At 45.8% G+C, this 20,535-nt stretch overlaps 1 protein-coding gene across 2 annotated transcripts in view; it reads left to right on the forward strand.

Annotated features, from left to right (window-relative positions):
- The first annotated feature begins 391 nt into the window (after positions 1 to 391).
- IL31RA (interleukin 31 receptor A) overlaps positions 392 to 20,535 on the forward strand; it is a 79,836-nt gene continuing 59,692 nt past the window's right edge. For both annotated transcript variants that reach the window (XM_051853449.2, XM_017344724.3), the window contains exon 1: positions 392 to 1,782. The gene's annotated coding sequence lies outside the window, so the exon portion shown is untranslated. The remainder of the gene's footprint in view (positions 1,783 to 20,535) is intronic.

The raw sequence follows: 20,535 nt of genomic DNA on the forward strand, positions 1-20,535 counted from the left end.
AAGGCCTCCATAGCCTTGGCAACTCTTGACAAGAGCCTAGGGTGATTACTGATGCCATAAACAAGAGTGTCAATTTGTTAAGTCAACAACAGGAGTCACTGTGCACTTACTCCTCATGTAGGATCTCTGTCCTTAGTGTGCTGTACATTGTGATTTAATGCTATAACTAGTACTCAAACCGTATTTTTCACTTTGTGTTTCTATGTGGGTGCAAACTGTTGAAATCTTTACTTAATATATGCTAAATTGATCTTCTATATATAAAGAGAATCAAAAATGAATCTTGATGTGAATGGAAGGGGAGAGGGAGCGGGAGAGGGGAGGGTCACAGGAGGGAGGGAAGTTATGGAGGGGGGAGTCATTGTAATCCATAAGCTGTACTTTGGAAATTTATATTCATTAAATAAAAGTTAAAAAAAAACAATGAAAGAAAAAATGAGTAACTGCTATGTGTGTCCATGAGTTCTCAATGATGTCCTTTAGGTTAAATGATATAGAAAAGTCATTTGGTGGTTGTGAGCTGGCTTTAATATTATTAAAATGCAAGTAATATTTTCCAGTATGTTTCTTAAAGAAACACTGAACTTTTAAAAAAATTATTTGAAAGGCAGACAGAGAGCACTCCCATCTGAGGGTTTCCTTCCTAAATGCCCATAACAGTCAGGGCTAAGACAGGCTAATCCAGATCTCCCATGAGGGTGGTGGGGATCCATCTACTTGAGTCATCATCACCTTTTGCTTCCAAGGCTGTGCATTAGCAAAAAGCTACAATTGGGAGTAGAACCAGGACTCAAACTTCGGTACTCTAATATTGGATGTGGGCATCTCAAGTGATGTTTTAACCACTACACCAAACACCTGCCCAAAAAACATTTTTGAAGGTTAATTAATGGGGCTAATGCTTGAAAGGCTTGTAGAGTTTCCAGAAAATGTATACTGCATTAGTGCTTGGCACAATAACGTAATGGAGTCCACTTGTATTTCCTTGAAAAGTTGTTAATGTGATTCTGTTAAATTTCAGGAAAGATTTCAGAAAACCCACCTGAATTTACCTTATTGGAAATGTTGTTCTTTGTGAAGTGGGGTTATAAGCACAGAGGTTTTGGCATTTTCCTCTGTTGAGCCAGTGGAATTCCAGCACATTCTGCAATGAGCCTGTTGAGCTCCCATATCATGGAAATTGGAGTGTTGGTTCTTGAGAGTTAGGAATGACTGGATTTTAACTCTCCAGTATAAGAGAATTATTCTTTGAAAATAAACCAGATTTTAATAATCTAATAGATGTTATCTACCAGAATGTTTGTTTATAGGATCACAAGTATCTTTTAAGGATATTGTAATTGCTTAACAGCCAGTAATTTCAACTATGTTTTCACATATCCTTCTCAAATGACCTTTCTCAGCTCTTCAGAGAATTAAGCCTAATGCTCTAATGGTATTCGTTATACATACTATTTTTCATGATATTAGTGAATGTTATGCATCTATTTTGGTACTAATTATGTTCCACTCTTGGCAGAATCATATATTTTCTTAATTCTTTTCTGTGTGTAATGATTCAGATGAGAAACCTAGGTAAGAAAGCCTGCCATTTAGGCTTACGGACTTGTTAGAACTCTCATTATTCATTTCCAGATTGTTGCATTATTAGTTCCTGCTTTAATTTTTAAAATAGGAAGAGAGAAGGAGTTTATTGAAGCTGTGACACACATCATTTGCAATCCTCATTTGAACTCTACCTCCAAAACAGTCTGAACTACATCAAAGAGCTGACCTTCTCAGGTGAGTGCTGCAGAAATAGGAGGGGTTTGTTGCAAGACCTTCATTATATGTCTGCAACAGACAGCACTGGCCAGGCTGAAGCCAGGAGTCAAGGACCCAGGGACTTGAGCCATCATCTGCTACCTCCTAAGGAGTACACTAACAGGAAGCGAGAGCTTGGAGCAGAGCTGGAACTTAAACCCAGGCACTCTGATATTGCAGGCTACATCTTTTTTTTTTTTTTTTTTTTTTGGACAGGCAGAGTTAGACAGTGAGAGAGAGAGAGAGAGAGAGAGAAAGGTCCTCCTTCCGTTGGTTCACCCCCCAAATGGCTGCTACGGCCGGCGTGCTGCGTTGATCGGAAGCCAGGAACCAGGTGCTTCCTCCTGGTCTCCCATGCGGGTGCAGGGCCCAAGCACTTGGGCCATTCTCCACTGCCCTCCTGGGCCACAGCAGAGAGCTGGACTGGAAGAGAGGCAACCAGGACAGAATCCGGCGCCCCAACCGGGACTAGAACCCAGGGTACCGGCACCACAGGTGGAGGATTAGCCTAGTGAGCCGTGGTGCCGGCCATTGCAGGCTACATCTTGCCCACTTTGTCATATGCCTACCCATTTTCCTATTTTAGTAGATGTAGGCTGTAGGGAGAAAAGGCATTCATCTATAGATGTATCTACAGTCAACTCCATTCTTAATTCTGAAAGGACAAGCAGACAAATACTCCCTCTAGCCTGCCTCCCACCAATATCCTTTCTTCCTAGCCTTCCTTTCAGAGTTAAGCTATTTTCAAGAGACTTCCTTGGGACCGGTGTGGTGGAGCAATGAGTAAAGCTGCTGCTTGTGACGCTGGCATCCTATATGCTAGCCCTAGTTTGAGTTCTGACTGCTCTACTTCTCACCGAGCTTCCTGCTAATGCACCAGGAAAGACATTGGAAAATGGCCCAAGTAGTTGGACTCCTACCCCCTTATTTAAGAGACCAGGATGGAGTTCCTGGCTCTTGGCTTCGGTCTGGCCTGGCCCCTGCTGTTGCCAATCATTTGGGGAGTGAACCAACAGATTGGAAATTGTCCCATGTTTATTACTTCCTCTCTTTCTCCCTGTGACTCTGCCTTTCAAGTAGATTTTTCCCCCTAAGGGGACCTGCAGCTTTCGTTGCCTTACTTTCCATGTGCTCCTCTTGCTGCACCTTCTCACCAGCTGCCAAAAGGTCACTGTAGCTGGGTGTAAGAAAAAACCTTTCAAGCAGAAAATGTACTTACTTGAACAAGATTTATGATCAAGAATTTGGTTGTTTTGGTAACAGAGACAAAGGTATAGACTACGCAGGTTGGGCTGGCGCCGCGGCTCACTAGGCTAATCCTCCACCTAGAGGCGCCGGCACACCGGGTTCTAGTCCCGGTTGGGGCACTGGATTCTGTCCCGGTTGCCCCTCTTCCAGGCCAGCTCTCTGCTGTGGCCAGGGAGTGCAGTGGAGGATGGCCCAGGTGCTTGGGCCCTGCACCCCATGGGAGACCAGGAAAAGCACCTGGTTCCTGGCTCCTGCCATCGGATCAGCGCGGTGCGCCGGCCGCAGCGCGCCAGCCGCCGCGGCCATTGGAGGGTGAACCAATGGCAAAGGAAGACCTTTCTCTCTGTCTCTCTCTCTCACTGTCCACTCTGCCTGTCAGAAAAAAAAGACTACGCAGGTCAACAAGAAAATAGAAAACAAAAACCAGGAGAGAAAAAATAAAAACGAAGTCATTGTTCAAATACAAAGACTAAAATATGGCAAAATGTTGAGTAGTCATCAGTGTTTAGGAAAAGGTTCTTTACAGTGGGATTACATTTACTTTCCTATAAGTGCAAAACACTGTACCTAAAAATAGGTAAAAATCAATTGTGGCTGGCGCTGTGGCTCAATAGGCTAATCCTCCGCCTGCGGCACTGGCACACCGGGGTTTAGTCCCGGTTGGGGCACCAAATTCTGTCCTGGTTGCCCCTCTTCCAGGCCAGCTCTCTGCTGTGGCCTGGGAGTGCAGTGGAGGATGGCCCAAGTGCTTGGGCCCTGCACCCCATGGGAGACCAAGAGGAAGCACCTGGCTCCTGGCTTCGGATCAGCACTGTGTCCTGCGCCAGCACGCCGGCCGCGGTGGCCATTAGAGAGTGAACCAACGGAAGGAGGACCTTTCTCTCTGTCTCTCTCTCTCACTGTCCACTCTGCCTGTCAAAACAAAACAAAACAAAAGAATCAATTGTATTTTATTTAACTTGTAGCATCCAAAATATCACCATGTTAACATGTAATCAATATGAGACTTTTACATTCATTTGTATTAAGTCCTTAGAATCGTGTGTTTATTGGATTTCCAGCACACATCTCAATTTGGAATTACTGTACTTGTGTTGTTCAGCAGTCATTGGCAGCTGTAGCTATCCCATTGCAGACCACTGCTCCAGATGCCAGAAACACTAACAAGATTTAACACATCATTAGGTAGTAAATTGTCATTTTTCAAAACGTCACTACACAAATATACTAAAAAGTTTAAAGTTACTTGTAGACTTTCTGATTTTTGTTTCCTTGTCACCTTCATTCTCCTCCTTTCATCCCAGAATGTAAGCTCTGGGACACACGAACATGTAGAAGTCACGGAGAAGAGGAGGCCTGAGTGATGGTGACTGAAACCACACCACAGGGCAGGAAGAGAACCAGAGTGTGGTGTGCTGGAAATAGGGGTGTCTTGGAGCCAGCAGATGTCAGTTTACCAGGGCTAGCTGTTGCATTTTCAGGAATTTAGTGAGCTAGTTGCCAAGTATGGCACTAAAATTCTACATAAACTGAAATAAGTTGTTTTCAAAGCAAAAGTAATAGTCAAAACTCATCTCTTAGGGCTGCTGTTGTGGCATAGTGGGTAAAGCTGCTGCTGCCTGCAACACCAGTACCTCATATGGGTGTCAGTTCGAGTCCTGGCTGCTTCACTTCCCATATAGCTCCATGCTAATGTGCCTGGAAAAGCAACAGAAAATTACCCAAGTACTTGGGCTCCTGCACCCTCATGAGAGACCCCAAAAAAGCTTCTGGCTTTGCCTTGGCCCAGTCCTGGCTGTTGCAGCCATTTGGGAAGTGACCCAGCAGATGGAATATCTCTGTCTGTGTCTGTCTCTGTCTCTCTCTTTCTCTGTAACTCTTCCAAATAAATAAATTCTTAAAAAAAAACCTCATCACTTCATTATTTCCTGACACTGTACTCCTACCTGTGCCATTAGAGTTATTTGTGTCTTCCAGATCTGCCTGGTAGAAATCCTATACAATGTGCATACTGTGTACCTCTTTCCAACTCAGTAGTGTTAGATTGCTAGTATGAATTGGCCATGGTAGGAGTATTTTACACTACAGAAGTCAACATAAGCAACAAATCAGAGCTTTTAAATTTTTTCTTGGCAAAGCTGGTAAGACATTACCGTGGAGAGAGTGGGCAATTGGGTCGAATGCCGCTAAGTTGAACTTAGCAACAGGAGGCTAGGTGCTGGTAAACACCTGGCTGTTCCACACTTCTACCAGGAATATTTCTCATTCATTTTGCACACTGACTGCTCAGTGACATGCTCTGCTAGAACCTGTTAGCGTCTTTCTCTCGTAAGCTTCTGGGATTCAGTTCCCTTGGGGTGGAATTAATGGATTCCATTTCCCATAGCACTTTATACACACCTCTTTGACAGTACTTGCTATTTTTGCTTATAGCACTTGACACATTTTTTTCCCTGGGCAGGGATCCCTCTTGACTCAGTCTTGTTTCCACAGTGTCAAGTGCAGGACCTGACATGGAGGTATATTTGTAGAACTGAATTGAAAGCTGAGTTCTCTGAGTTCTCTTGTTGTCTCTCTTATCCTCCGACCGCAGCATTGCTTATCCAGTTGTCTGCATTACGCGTTCCAGCCTGTCTTGTCTACTACTGTACTCTGTCACATACAGATCTGCTCTGTGTCTTCTGCTGCTGCTGCTGTCACCTGTATCCCCCATTGCTGTTACTCCTGCCTTGGTAATCTTGTTACAGTGTTGTCTGCGATCCTGAAAAATCACAATGCAAAAAAAATTAGGATTTTATAAAACATTGCTTGATTCTGCAGGAAGTAATGTTTTTTTTAAATAGTTTTCAGAAAGAGAAATTTTTCTGGAATGTCTTAGGAAGAGATAGTGGCCAGTGATAGGAAATATCTTTCTCACTCCCTGTTAAGTTTGCTGTGGCAAACCTTGAACATTGGCAGTGAATGCCCTCCTTTTGGTATTTCACTTTTTGTCTCTTTTTATTTATTTATTTGACAGATAGAGTTAGACAGTGAGAGAGAGAAACAGAGGTCTTCCTTCCATTGGTTCACCCCCTAAATGGCCTCTACGGCTGGAGCGACACCGATCTGAAGCAGGAGCCAGGTGCTTCCTCCTGGTCTCCCATGGGGTGCAGGGCCCAAGCACTTGGGCCATCCTCCACTGCACTCCCAGGCCACAGCAGAGAGCTGGACTGGAAAAAGAGTAACTGGGACAGAATCCGGTGCCCATATGGGATGCCAGCACCACAAGTGGAGGATTAACCAAGTGAGCCACAGCGCCGGCCCCCTATTTTTTTTTATCTCTTTAAAAATTATTATTTGAAAAGCAGAGGGAGACAGAACTTGAACCTGCTGGTTCACTTCCTCAAATGCCTGCAATAACTGGGGTTGGGCCAGTCAGAAGCCAGGAGCCAGGAACAGCTCCCAAGTGGGTGACAGAAACCCAAGCATTTGAGCCATCACTTGTTGCTTCCCAGGCTGTGCCTGATCAGGAAGCTGGACTCAGAAGCGCTCCAGTATGGAATGTAGGTTCCCAAGGGGCAGCTTAACTGCTAGGCCCCTGCCCCTGCCCTTGCCCTCTCCTTTTTAAAGACTGAAGATGATATGCCACAGCTATGCATTTTGAGTTGTTGCAACTATTGATTTTCTGTTGGATCTGTGCACTTCTGACAGGGGAGTGTTGACTGGTGGATTTTCTTCTATTTCTCCAGCATTTCTTTCAGGGTTTGCCTCCTGTATTCTGATGTTCTGTTGTTCGGTACACACAAACCCAGGACTGTCATGCTTCCTTGAAGAATCCCTCCCTTTAGTGGTATACAATGCCCCTCCTTTCCTTGCTTTGAAGCCTCCTGTGTCTGAAATTAATGCAGTTATTCCTGCTTTCTTTTGATTAATGTTATCATGGCTTATCTGTCTCTGTCCCTTTACTTTTAACCTAAATGTGTCATTATATTTAAAATGGATTTCTTAAAGATGGCATATAGTTGGATCTTGGATTTTTAAATTTACTTGAACAATCCCTGTCTTAATTAAAGTTGGTTTAATTTTAGACCATTGACATTTAAAAAAAATTTGAGAAGCAGAGAGAGAAAGGTCTCTTATCTATTGGTTTACTCCTCCAAATGCCCTCAACAACTGAGGCTGGGCCAGGCCAAGCCAGGAGCCTGGAACTCAGTCTGAGTCTCCTGTGTGATAGGTAATGACCCAGCTTCTTCCGCTTCCTCCTAGGGTCTACATTAGCAGGAAGCAGGCATCGGGCACAGAGCAAAGCTTGAACCCAAGCACTCTGATATAGAAGTCTTAACTCCTGCACCAAATACCTGTACCCAGACTATTGACTTTACGTGACGGTTGATACAGTTGGAATAGTAGATACCATATTTATTAGTGTTTTATATTTTTTTGCCTTATTCTTAGCATCTATTCCAGTCCTCTATTCCTTCACTGCTGTGTGTGTGTGCGTGTGTTTTAAAGATTTATTTGAAAGGCAGAGTGAAAAAAAGAAAGGCAGAGTGACAGGTGGAGAGGGAGATAGAGAGATAGATCAATTGATTGATCTGTTTTCCATCCATTCATTCACTCCCCAAGTGGCTGCAATAGCCAGCGCTGGACCAGGCTAATAACAAGAACCAGGAACCCTATCTTGGTCTGTAACATGGGTGACAGGAAGCCAAGCATTTGGGCCACCATCCACTGCCTTCCCCCCAAGTGCATTAGCAGGAAGCTCGATCAGAAGTGGAGCAACTGTTACTTTAAATGGTGTTCCAATATGGGATGCTGGCATTGCAAGCAGTGGCTTAACCTTCTAAGCCACAATGCCAAACCCTGCTTATGTGTTTATTTTTTATTTTTTATTTTTTTTGACAGGCAGAGTGGACAGAGAGAGAGAGAGAGACAGAGAGAAAGGTCTTCCCTCTGCCGTTGGTTCACCCTCCAATGGCCACCGCGTCTGGCGCACTGCAGCCGGCGCACCGCGCTGATCCAATGGCAGGAGCCAGGTGCTTTTCCTGGTCTCCCATGGGGTGCAGGGCCCAAGCACCTGGGCCATCCTCCACTGCCTTCCCTGGCCACAGCAGAGAGCTGGCCTGGAAGAGGGGCAACCGGGACAGAATCCGGCGCCCTGACTGGGACTAGAACCCGGTGTGCCGGCGCCACAAGGCAGAGGATTAGCCTAGTGAGCCGCGGCACCGGCCGCTTATGTGGTTTTAATTGATCGTTTTGCACTATTCCATTTTCCCTTCTTAACAGGTAAGTGATTTTCAGGCACTCTGATTGGGTTGCAGGTGTCTTAACCCTGGACTGTGAAGTTCACAAGTACTTTTAAGTATTTTCATTTTTCTTTTCATCTCACAAGGTGGTGCAGGGTGGTTGGAGGCTGTAGCTCGCTATGTTGCCTCCCCCATTAGGTTAGGCTCTGGTAAAATAGTTTCTCTGAGTGCAGACTTGCTATGTTAAAAACTTTATGATGCTTCAAAAAGTAACTGATTTTGAATACCAGTACTTGGGGTTTACTCAAGCAGGTCACCCTCATACTTTCTGGATTAAAACCAAAATTTAGTTTGGGATGCTTTTACATTCATAGGAAAGTTGAAAGATAACTCGGAGAGTCCCTGAATATCCCTTTACTCTGCTCCCCATTAGTATCATCTTCATTTCCACGGTGTATTTGTCAAAGTTAAACTGGTAACTGGTCTGTCACTGCTAGCTGAACTGTGGACTTTACTTGAATTTCACTAGTTTTTACACTGATAGTTTCTTTCCATCCCAGGATCCAGTGCAGGGCACCATTTTCTGTGAGTCATCTTACCTTCCTCGTCCCCTTTGGTAGGTGATGGTTTCCGTCTTTCCTTGTTTTTCAACATCGTGATCCTCTTGCGTGCGCTGACCTGGCGTCCTGTGCCATGTCCCCCAGCGCGGCTTGTTTGGTGTGTTACTCATTATTAGTCCGGAGTTAGGGGTTCCGGGAAGGAACGCAACAGAGATGAAGTGCCTCTCTTGTCACATCCTTGTGACATCCCTGGTGATGCTAACCTTCATCAGGCAGTTCAGGTGGCATTTGCAGGCTTCTCCATTATGAAAAACAATGGTTTTTCACTTTCCCTGCGCAGTTCTTTGGAAATGAGTCACTATAGCTAGTCCTCTCTCAAGTGGGTGGATGCAGGGATTCTAAACACCACTTCCTGGAGAAAGGTATAACTACAGAAACCATTTAGAATTTTTCAGAAAGTAAAATTTGTATCTATTTCCATATTATTTATATCATTATGAACTAACATATTCATTTTATACTTTGGATTATAGCCTAGTACCCATTAATTGTTTAAATTGTTCCTTTTTTTTTTTTTTACAGGCAGAGTGGACAGTGAGAGAGAGAGAGAGAGACAGAGAGAAAGGTCTTCCTTTACCGTTGGTTCACCCCCCAATGGCCACTGCGGCCGGCGTGCTGCGGCCAGGACACAGTGCTGATCCGAAGCCAGGAGCCAGGTGCTTCTCCTGGTCTCCCATGCGGGTGCAGGGCCCAAGCACTTGGGCCATCCTCCACTGCACTACCCAGGCCACAGCAGAGAGCTGGACTGGAAGAGGAGAAACCGGGACTAGAACCTGGTGTGCCAGCGCCGCAAGCAGAGGATTAGCCTATTGAGCCGCGGCGCCGGCCCTAAATTGTTCCTTTTCTGGCCATTGGTTCCTGTGTCCTTTGACATGCCCTCTCCTTTGATTTTCTTAACATTTCCCTAATTTTTGATGCTACACGATATTCCAGGCACATCTTGTTTCTTTGCTTGAATCTATCGTTAGTCATCTTTCCAAGGAACTCCTTTTAACTTAATTAACAATTTTTCTGTAAGTATTGCCATAGTAACCATCTTTGGAGGTATATCTCTGGAAAACTTTGTGAATATTTATTTTAGATAAATGTCTAAAAGTGGAGTTCCTAGAAAAGTCTTGTAAAATTCTTCCACTGTTTTCACAAGGAGGTGCTGCCTCAGGGACCACAACCCAAAGACCATTTCAGATGGGAAATCCTCTGCAACCATCAGTCTGTCTCTCTCATAACTGACGACCCATCTGTGATTTCATAACTTCCAAAACAAGCAGTAAGGAAATTTTAAAAAGAAAGCAAAGGCCTCATCCAAACTCTCTCATCACCCCACCAACTAGAGGTTGCCCCTTGTGAGAAGAAGTGGTGGATCTGTCAGATTGAAAGTGACACTTCCTGTTTCCTTGGTTGGGAATAGTGTCTGCTAATTTATCATTAATTTACTTTTTAAATGTACTTGCACTTCATATAAAGGTAATACGTGTACCTAGTTTTCAAAAAAGGCACTCCAGGACTTAAAATGAAAAACAGTAACCCAGTGCTTCATCTTCCCATCACTAACTCTCTTCCCAGAAACAGTCACTTTCAGTTCTTTCAGCTTTTTTTCTAGAGTTTATTTCCTGATTTATAAAGAACATGTTTATGTTTATACTGTAATTTTTTGACTTCTTAATTTTAGACATTGTCGATTGACTTCTTTCTGTGGCAAATAAGGACTTAACTCTCTTATCCTTAACACAAATGGTCTTTCTTTCTTTTTATTTATTTGACAGGTAGAGTTATAGACAGTGAGAGAGACAGACAGAGAGAGAGGTCTTCCTTCTGTTGGTTCACTCCCCAGTTGGCAGCTACGGCCAGCGCTGCGCCGATTCTAAGCCAGGAGCCAGGTGCTTCTCCTGGTCTCCCATGCGGGTGCAGAGTGCATCCTCCGCTGCCTTCCCGGGCCACAGCAGACAGCTGGACTGGAAGAGGAGCAACCGGGGATAGAACCCGGTGCCCATATGGGATGCCAGTGCCGCAGGCAGAGGATTAAGCAGGGACATCACTGATCCTTCTCTGAGCTTTCCAAAGAACTACAAAACTTTTTAAGATCAACATCTGTCAAATCCATCTGGTCCACTTCCGTCCCAACTCACTGGAACTCTCCCTGCCTCAGCCAACTCACTCCTCTAAGCCTGCAGCACTGTTGTCATCGTGGGGTCTCCCAGGTCGTCATTCTGGGAACGGTCTCTCTCCTATTTGAAATCTCCCATCTTTTGGTGCCTAACATTCCCTTTCTTTTGGTTTATGCTATTTGTGTAGTGCACATTTTTTCACAGTGTCTTGAATAAAGTTGCCTGTGAGGTACATTTCTTGAAACTTTGTATGTTTAAAAATGCCTTTATTCTGTCCCCCTTTGTTGATTATTTCATGGGTAGCACATCCTGGGTTAAAAACAGTTTTCCAGTGGAGTTAGAAAGGCATCGATCCCTTGCATTCTCGCTCTGGTTTTGTTTTTGTTTTGAGAAACAAAACGAATCTTCCAGCCTGCAAACACGCTCTTCAATTCTGGTGAATTTTCTCATGTTCTCCCTCTCATGATTCCTTCCATGAAGTTCCTAGTTCTCTGTTCTCTGTTTCTAGTCTTGCTAACCGTCAGGTGTTGGCTTTTCTTCTGTTCTGTCTTGCCTTATGTAGCAAATTTCCTCAACTTTGTTTTCTAAACTTTAAATTTCAGCTCTTATACTTTTGATTTCTATGGGTTCTTGTACTCAGATTTTATGAGTACAATGTTTTTCTTATTATCTGAGGCTCAATAGTTTCTCTGAGTGTTTAAATCATAGTTTCTTAATTTAAAAAATTTGGCTTTCTGCATTACCTCTTTCCTGTTTTTTTTTTTTTTTTCTCCAACTGTTATTGGAGTGGGTGGGAGGACTTTTGTCCATTCGGCTTGTGGGGTTGGGCAGTCTATTTCCTTTTCAGATTTTCAACCACTTTTCCTATATTCATTTTTTAGAAGTACAGTTAATTCTCCCTGTTCTTGGTAATTATTTTCTGTAACATTGCAGCAGACAGTGAATTCACAAATTCTGGATCACTCTTTCTAGCTGATGTACAGTCTTAGGTTCCTGTGAGCCTCTGGTCATAACATTTCTGTCTGTCTGATGTGTTTCTGTTTAAATAATAATGTATATGGTAGGCTCATCAACATCAAACTCATGGCTGATCACCATAACTCAGACCTCAATAAAATTATTTAACACATATATTTTCTCCCTGAGGCATATCACACAGCCCTCTTTTAAAAAAATATTATTTATCTTAAAGCAGATTTTTAGAGTGAGAGGGGAAGACAGATTTTCCATCTGCTGATTCACTCCCCAAATGCCTACAATGGCCTGGGCTGGACCAAGTTGAAGCCAGAAGTCAGAAGATAGGAATGGCTGGCGCTGCGGCTCACTAGGCTAATCCTCCACCTGCAGCGCTGGCATCTTGGGTTCTAGCCCTGGTTGGGGCGCCGGATTCTGTCCCGGTTGCTCCTCTTCCAGGCCAGCTCTCTGCTGTGGCCCAGGAAGGCAGTGGAGGATGGCCCAAGTGCTTGGGCCCTGCACCTGCATGGGAGACCAGGAGAAGCACCTGGCTCCTGGCTTCGAAGCAGCGTAGCTCTGGCCATAGCAGCCATTTGGGGAGTGAACCAATGGAAGGAAGACCTTTCTCTCTGTCTCTCTATCTCACTAACTCTGCATATCCAAAAAAAAAAAAAAAAAAAAAAAGGAACTTCATTGTGTCTCCCATATGAATGGCAGGGGCCTAAGTGGCACATTAGCAGGAAGCTCAACCAGAAGTGGAGCAGCTGGGACTCGAACTGGTGCCTGCATGGGATGCCGGTGTCACAGGCTGCCTCCTACCCTGCTGTGCCACAAGGCCAGCCTGCACACAGCCTTCTTGTGTTTAGGAATATCAGAGAGAGAGCACTTCAGTGCAGCTGTGCTTGGGCCATTTGAAACAGAGAAATTACTATCAAAAGACTCAAAAACGCAAAAAAAACTTGATAGGAAGAACACTTGTGACACTTGTGCACAGTATGAGAAGTCATGCAGGTAAGCAGAGCGTGGCCTTGCTTGCCCTCAGCTGGGAGCGTGTGCATCAGGAAACGCAGGCTTGACCTCTGCATGTGCTGTGGGTAGTGATCTGGGGTTTACAAAGCTCACCACGTATAAAAGCTCACAAATAAGGAAACAGTGAGTGATGAGGGATAACGAAGGTCTGTTGTACTTAACTGATATCTCAAAGTCCTGAGCCGTAGGAGAGTCTGGCACAATGGTGCTTGCTTTTTTTTTTTTTTTTTTTTTTAGATTTATTTATTTGAAATGCACCCAGAGAGAGAGAGAGAATAAAAGAGAGAGAGAGAGGTTGGTCTTCTATCTATTGTTCATTCCCCAAATGCCCACAGCACCAAGAAAGATCTGGGCCAGGCCAAAGCCAGGAGGCTAGAACTCCATCCTGGTCTTCCATGTGGATAGCAGGGGCTGAAGGGCCTGGACCACCATCCACTGCCTTTCCAGGGTGAGCTTTAGCAGAAGTTGGATTGGGTACTGAGTTCTGGAGACTTGGAACCATGTGGGATGCTGGCGTTGCCGTTGCCACTTAACCCGCTGCACCGCAGCACCAGCTCCTGTGCCTGCTTTGCTGTTGGCATCGCTTTTAGGGATTTTTAGGTTTGAGGTCTCTTTTCTTTACCAGTTCAGTTACCACTTGATTCACTTCTCACATTGCAAAAATATGCTGCCTTCTCTTACTTGCTGTTTCCTGGTCCCACTTGTTTCATTTTCTGGTTCTATACCTTTGCTCCACCTTACTCTATTGTTCATGAATTTTCTCAATGAGCACGGACGAGCATAAAGGCTCGACTGGCCTTGTCCTAACCAGAATTCTGTATGCTACACAGCACCTCAGTCAGGTGCTATACATATAATCCATGGTGCTAAGTATTGGTTGAGTAAATTAAGTGCTTATTATTACACTAATGTTTAGCTCTCCCATATGGTGCATTATAATGGGGTTAAAATATCTCATAGTCTGCTATGTAAAAGACTACATCTCTCTCCCCCTCAGATCTAGGGGAACATTGCCTGGGGAAGATGGGGAATGGGTGTAGTTTAGGTGGCATTTCTTTCCGGGGTGCCTTACTCACTTCCCTTGTCTACTTCTCTGTGATTTTGTCAGTTTGGAAAAGGATGACAAAGTGTGTTACTCAAAGGGATCCCAGAAGCTTCTTGTTTAGCCCATTGATTCACAGGAGACAGTCAGCCTGCCTTGTTCTCTTCCTGTTTTCCTCACCTTACTCTGAGTAGGTTTCTCAGTTGTTTTGTTTTGGCTCTTGTTTCCTTATATGTAAAATATAAATAAAAATACTGGTGCCATAGGATTGCTGGGATGATTAAATGAGATAATTGAAGTTCTTAGTACTATCCTGGGCAGAGTAAGAACTCCACATGTTGTTAACTCTCAGTATTATTAGTGGCTAAGCTGGAACTCCTGACTCTCAGTTAAACATGTGTCCCTTTAGACAGAAACAACAGCTACAGACCTCTCTTCAAATTAGCTACCAGGGCCGGCGCCGTGGGATAGCGGGTAAAGCCACCGCCTGCAGTGCCGGCGTCTCTCATGAGCTCTGGTATGAGTCTCAGCTGCTCCACTCTGATTCAGCTCTTTGCTATGGCCTGCGAAAGCAGTGGAAGATGGCCCAAGTCCTTGGACCCCTGCAAACACATGGGAGCTCAGAAGAAGCTCCTGGCTTCGGATCGGTGCAGCTCCGGCCGTTGCGGCTAATTGGGGAGTGACCCAGCAGATGAAAGACCTCTCTCTATCTGCCTCTCCTTCTCTCTATCTGTGTAACTCTGATTTGTAAATAAATGAATAAATCTTTGAAAAAAACAGATTAGCTACCATCATTTTCTGTCCCTCTTCTCCTTCCTTTTAAAAAGCTACTTGCATGTTGGCAAACTTCTCTTTTCATCCTTTTTCACATTTTAAGGATTTCCTCAAAAGAGAACTTTTGGTTTTGGCCTTTTCTTTTGATGGATCATGGTCCTTTTGGATGATGTATTCCTGTAAACGTGAGTGGCCTACCAGGAGCAGATGATTATTTATTTAGTTTTAGTTACAATAATGCAATTCATTTCCCAGCATCAGTGGGCAAGTACTATCTTGGCTTGGGCTGGGCTTAAAAGCAAAGGGAAAGCCCTCAGTCAACAAGAGAGGAAACACACACCCTTGTGATGATAAATTAAAGCCCGGATCTCCCTCCCTGTCCCTACTGGTGCTGAAGGGGACAGAGCTTTGAACCAGCTGGACTTCTGTGACTGCCACCTGCTACCTGACGGTGAGTGCCCACTTCCCGAGAAGCGGGGTAACCCAAACCTTCCCTCCCCGCCATGCAAGGATCTTTGTTCTGTTTTTATTTTTCAATGAAATTATGGATCTGAACGTATGACATGAATTGCTCCCTCATTCGCCTGAGTCTTGTAATCTTTTGGCAGAAAATATCTTAAAATATTTAAAAATATTTCTCTGGGCCAGAGAAAATTATCTCTGGGAGACGGAGAGAGAATCTCTGTGTGCAGCAATGCTTCCTGGCAGGAGAGCTGGAGGAGAGTAAATCCCTATTAGCTGCTGCATGACTTTAGTAGAAAGAACCTAGGCTTTGGCATGAGACAGCTGTGAGTTTCAAACTCATTTATGCCCCTTACAAACTACTGTTTGTGAATGCTTTAGGTGCTATCTGCATGCCTCAGTCTTCCTGTCTGTAGAATGGGGATCTGTGGAGGGACCAGATATCATCTGTGTGCCATAGTTAGCACTCCATAGGCTCCCCCGTGATAGCAGGATTGCATTTCTGCCAAAATTGGGTGTCTTTGACTTACGAAGATGCAGTTTCATGTGATTCAGTCCAAGATATAAAATATTACAAGTATCAACCTACATGTGTGAATAAATATTAAAAATCTGCCCCAAATACCTCAAAGGTGACAAGGATCAGGAGAGAGAACATATATGAAAGTGCTTTGTAAATCTAGGGCTGTTCCCACGCCTTCTACTATGATTACTGCAGGCTTGTTTTAAGTCAACATTTAAAAGAAAACGAGACCAGGAGAGCCTTTTATTAGATCAATAAAAATAGAGTTGTCCACCAAATTCTGCTCCGCGGGATGCAGTGAGGGACTGAGTGGGATTCAGGAGCTTGCTGCTTACTTCCAATCGTACGGGATTCAGTTTTCCAAGAATGGGCAGAGAAGAGGGAGTGAATTCTAGGTTTGGCACTTGGGCCTTAAGTTCAAGTACCTGTAGGCTCCTTTTTAAAAAAGATTGTACAGGAAGAGTGATGGGGCAGGGGAAGACAGAGAAAGATCTTCCATCTGGCTCGTTCCTTAAATAGCTGCGAAGTCAGGTTGCTTTAGGCTGAAACCCAGAGTGCCATCCAGGTCTCCCACGTGGGTGCAGGGGCCCAAGCACTTGGGCCATCACCTGCTGCCTTCCCAGGCACATTAGCAGGGAGCTGGATCAGAAGAGGAGCAGCAGGCACTCAAATCAGTGCTCAGATATGGGATGCCGGCATTGCAGGTGGCGGCTTAACCTTCTGTGTCACAACACCAGCCACATCTGTAGACTCTGAACACTGGGAGCAGGGAAGCAAGCAGCAGCCTCCCTCAGTGTCTCAGAATTCCTCACTGAACAGTAGGATTGGGGTTACAGTTTTACTGTACAGTGCCTGGCACCGGCTGGGTATCAGTAACTATTCTTAGTGGAGGCATGAATGGATGCATAAATGAATGAAAGTAGGGCCAACCCTGGGAAAATCACGAGGGCACATTTTGTGCAAGTGATACTGGATCATGCTCAGCCTCCCGGTGCAGCCTGGAGCGGAAGCTGACTTGCTGAAGAGCAGCCAGTGGATTGTCAGTGTAACAGCACTGCTCAGAGGAAGAGCAGCCACTCTCAATTGCCCTTGTGGTCATTTGAGCTAGGAAGGGAGAGCCAGGAATCCCCTGACCTGCTGCAGTTCCTGCCATCTGCTGGCAGAGGCCGGAGTTCCCTGTTTTGCTTCCTCTCCCTTGTTTGGTTTCTGGCCTCCACTGGGTAGCCGGTGATGACTGCTGGGATTTGTTTCCTGGCCTTCTACTCCTCTTTAAAGGCAGGGCACCACTGGTTACTTATGTAGCATCATTGTATGATACGATTCTTTTAAAAATTTATTTGAAAGGCAGAGTGATGCGTACCCACACACAGATCTTCCACTGGTTCACTCTCAGCTGGTCACAACTGCCCAGGTCTGGGCCAGGCTGAAACTAAGAGTCAGGAATTACATCCTGGTCTCCCATAAGGTGGTAGGGTCCCAGATTCTTGGGCCAACTTCTGCTACCTTCTCAGCTGCATTACCAGGAAGCTGGATCAGAAGTGGAACCCTGGGACTCCAACCAACACTCTAATATGAGATGCCAGTGTTGCAAGTGGTGGCTTACCTCACTGTGCCGCAACACCAGCCCCGTGGAGAGTCTTTAAAAATATCTTTATTTGAAAGGGGAAGAGAGAGAGTGAGTTCCATCTGCTGATTGACTCCCCAAATGCCTGCAACAGCCAGGGCTGGGCCAGGCCAGAGCCAGGAGACTAGAACTCATTCTGGGTCTTCCATGGGAGTGGCGGGGATCCACCCACTTGAGCCATCATTTGCTATCTCCCAGGGTGTGTATTAGCAGGAAGTTGAACTTAGAAATGAAACGCAGGTGTCGCAAGTGGTATTTTAACTGCTGTGCCACCATATCTACCCCCGCTCTCAGAGTCCTTTAGTCCAGCGTGGCATTCTCTCAGTATTGTTTGAGAATCCTGGGACGGCGCTAAATGCTGTATTCAATTTCAGTCCCACCAATGTGAGACGGCATATTTCTAGGACTTGACCGCTCTTGAAATTCAGTTACTCACAGCTGCCGTATTTCAACAGTCAAGGCTGCTCTGACCCAGGGATGCAGGGAGTGATTTATGATCTACCCCCCACTGACACCAAGCGCTCTGCAGATTTTTGGGGGGATTTCCTGCGGCCCAGATTTGAAGAGGCTGATTCAGCTCGTTTAAGCCTTCAAGATACCCATATCATGAAATGCATGAGAACCAGCCTTTCTCACGGCTGGAAGGCTCCGGGCCTTTCCTGCCAGGCTAGTCATCGAAGAACACTGCAATCAGAGCCGCAGTGGGGGAGGGTTTGGGTTTTGAGGTGCCTTTCGCCAAGCCTGCGGCGAGGCACTGTGGCTGCCCTGGAGGAGTGTTCAGCTCCAGTGACAAGAAATGCATCATTTCCTCCCATCCGTGGTGCTGGGGACAACTGCTGGCGTCTCGTCTTTTAAACCATCTGTGTTCTGCATTCTAAGCTGACCTCTCTGTTCTGTCCCAAAGTCTTCCATTTAGGACATAATTAGTTGAGTGGCTTCTTGGAACTAAATAAGAATTATTTTCCAGATCCAATGCTCTGAGATCACACTCAGGTTTCTTTGGCTGGGAGTTTCCAGTGAACTCAGCCCTTCGATGGCCCATTTGCCCAAGCACAGATTACTGGGGTCACCTCTGTGCGCAGGTTTTTTTCAGGCAGAATTCAGCTGGACTCACTCATCAGCTTCTGGGAGGCACCTTCCACGGGTTTGCATTCTTTTCCAGCAAGCAGCTGTTTTTGAGGTGGTTCCCCGGAGGGGAGAGGGAAAAGGGAAAAGCCCCTGGAGGATGGGCACACTGGTGGGGGGTCGGGGGATCATTACAGGGGCAACACTTGTTGGCTCCCCTCAATCATTAGCTCCTTTCCTTCAAGGCCCTGCATGCTCACTGCACTGGTATCATTATGGCACTTCCCATGTGATACTGGACATCATTTTTTGAAAGATTGTTTACTTGAAGGGAAGAGTTACACACACACACACACACACACACACACACGGAGAGAGAGGGAGAGAGAGAGAGAAGGAGGGAGGGAGAGAGAAGGAGGGAGGGAAAGAGGGAGGTAGGGAGAGAGGGAGAGAGAATGAAGGAGGGAGGGAGAGAGAAGGAGGGAGGGAGAGAGAGGGAGGGAGAGAGGGAGAGAGAGAGAGAAGGAGGGAGGGAGAGAGGGAGGTAGGGAGAGAGGGAGAGAGAATGAAGGAGGGAGGGAGAGAGAGGGAGGGGAGAGGGAGAGAGACAGAAAATGAGGGAGGGAGAGAGAGGGAGAGGGAGGGAGGGAGAGAGAGGGAAGGAGAGGGAGGGAGAGAGGGAGAGAAAGAGAGAAGGAGGGAGGGAAAGAGGCAGAGAGAGAGAAGGAGGGAGGAAGAGAGAGGGAGGGAGAGAGGGAGGGAGGGAGAGAGAGAAGGAGGGAGGAAGAGAGAGGGAGGGAGGGAGAGAGGGAGAGAGAAGGAGGGAGAGGGAGGGAGGGAGAGAGGGGGAGAGAGAGGGAGAGAAGGAGGGAGAGAGGGAGAGAGAAGGAGGGAGAGGGAGGGAGGGAGAGAGGGAGAGAGAAGGAGGGAGAGGGAGGGAGGGAGAGAAGGGGAGAGAGAGGGAGAGAAGGAGGGAGAGAGGGAGAGAGAAGGAGGGAGAGGGAGGGAGGGAGAGAGGGAGAGAGAAGGAGGGAGAGGGAGGGAGGGAAAGAGGGGGAGAGAGAGGGAGAGAAGGAGGGAGAGAGAGAGAGAGAAGGAGGGAGGGAGGGAGGGAGGGAGATCCTTCCCCATGTGGCTCAGTAGCAGTAACAGTCCGGACTGGGCCAGGCCAAAGCCATAGGCCTGGGACTCCATCTGGTTCTCCCATGTAGCTGGCAGGGGCTTAAGCACTTGGGCCATCCTTCTCTGCTGGGACCCTAACTGGCTTTCTGGTGAGGGACACAGGTGTCATAGACAGTGGCTTAGTCACTGTACCACAACACTTGTCCCATTGGCCATGCTTGTGTCTCTGCAAGGAGACCAGTGATTCTCAACCCCTTTCCTGCTCAGACCCACTTGAAGAATATGACATGGGAGTCATCAGAGACAGTAGCTCCTTCTGGTATTTGTACTTTGTGAAAGCACTGCTGTCATCCTCCCTGTCCTTTGCCATTTCCCCGTGTTAAAAGCCACCCAACTAGAATGAGCTCTTTGAAGTCAGAAACGGCTCCTTTTGTTGCCCATGTGCCCCCTGTGCCCCAGCCCGGGGCTGGCACAGTGCTGAATGACTGAGGGGCTGCTTGCAGTCACCACGTAATTTGTAGGCCAGGGCCAGACTCAGCCTCTTTCTAGAAAGCACACTTCAGCTGCTGCAGGGTTCCCAGCTTTGACTCTGGATAGGATTTAGTACTATTGACTTTATTTTCTTTTTAAAATTTCACCAATATTCTTATCATAAAGAAATCAAGAAATAATTATTAACTTAAAATACTTGTATATTATTTTATTCAATATTTAACATAAGATTTAAAATAGAAAACTACTTGTCATAACTTTACCCTTTGTATACCTAATTGTTCATTTATTCATTTATTGAGACCACCAACATCTTTTTGAAATTATGTATTTATTGGGCTGGCACTGTGATGTAGTGGGTAAAGCCACCACCTGCACGTCCAGAATCCATATGGGCTCTGGTTCGAGTCCCGGCTGCTCCACTTCTGATCCAGCTCTCTGCTATGG

Source organism: Oryctolagus cuniculus, chromosome 14 (genome assembly GCF_964237555.1).
Source record: "Oryctolagus cuniculus chromosome 14, mOryCun1.1, whole genome shotgun sequence".
NCBI classification, from domain to species: Eukaryota; Metazoa; Chordata; class Mammalia; order Lagomorpha; family Leporidae; genus Oryctolagus; species Oryctolagus cuniculus.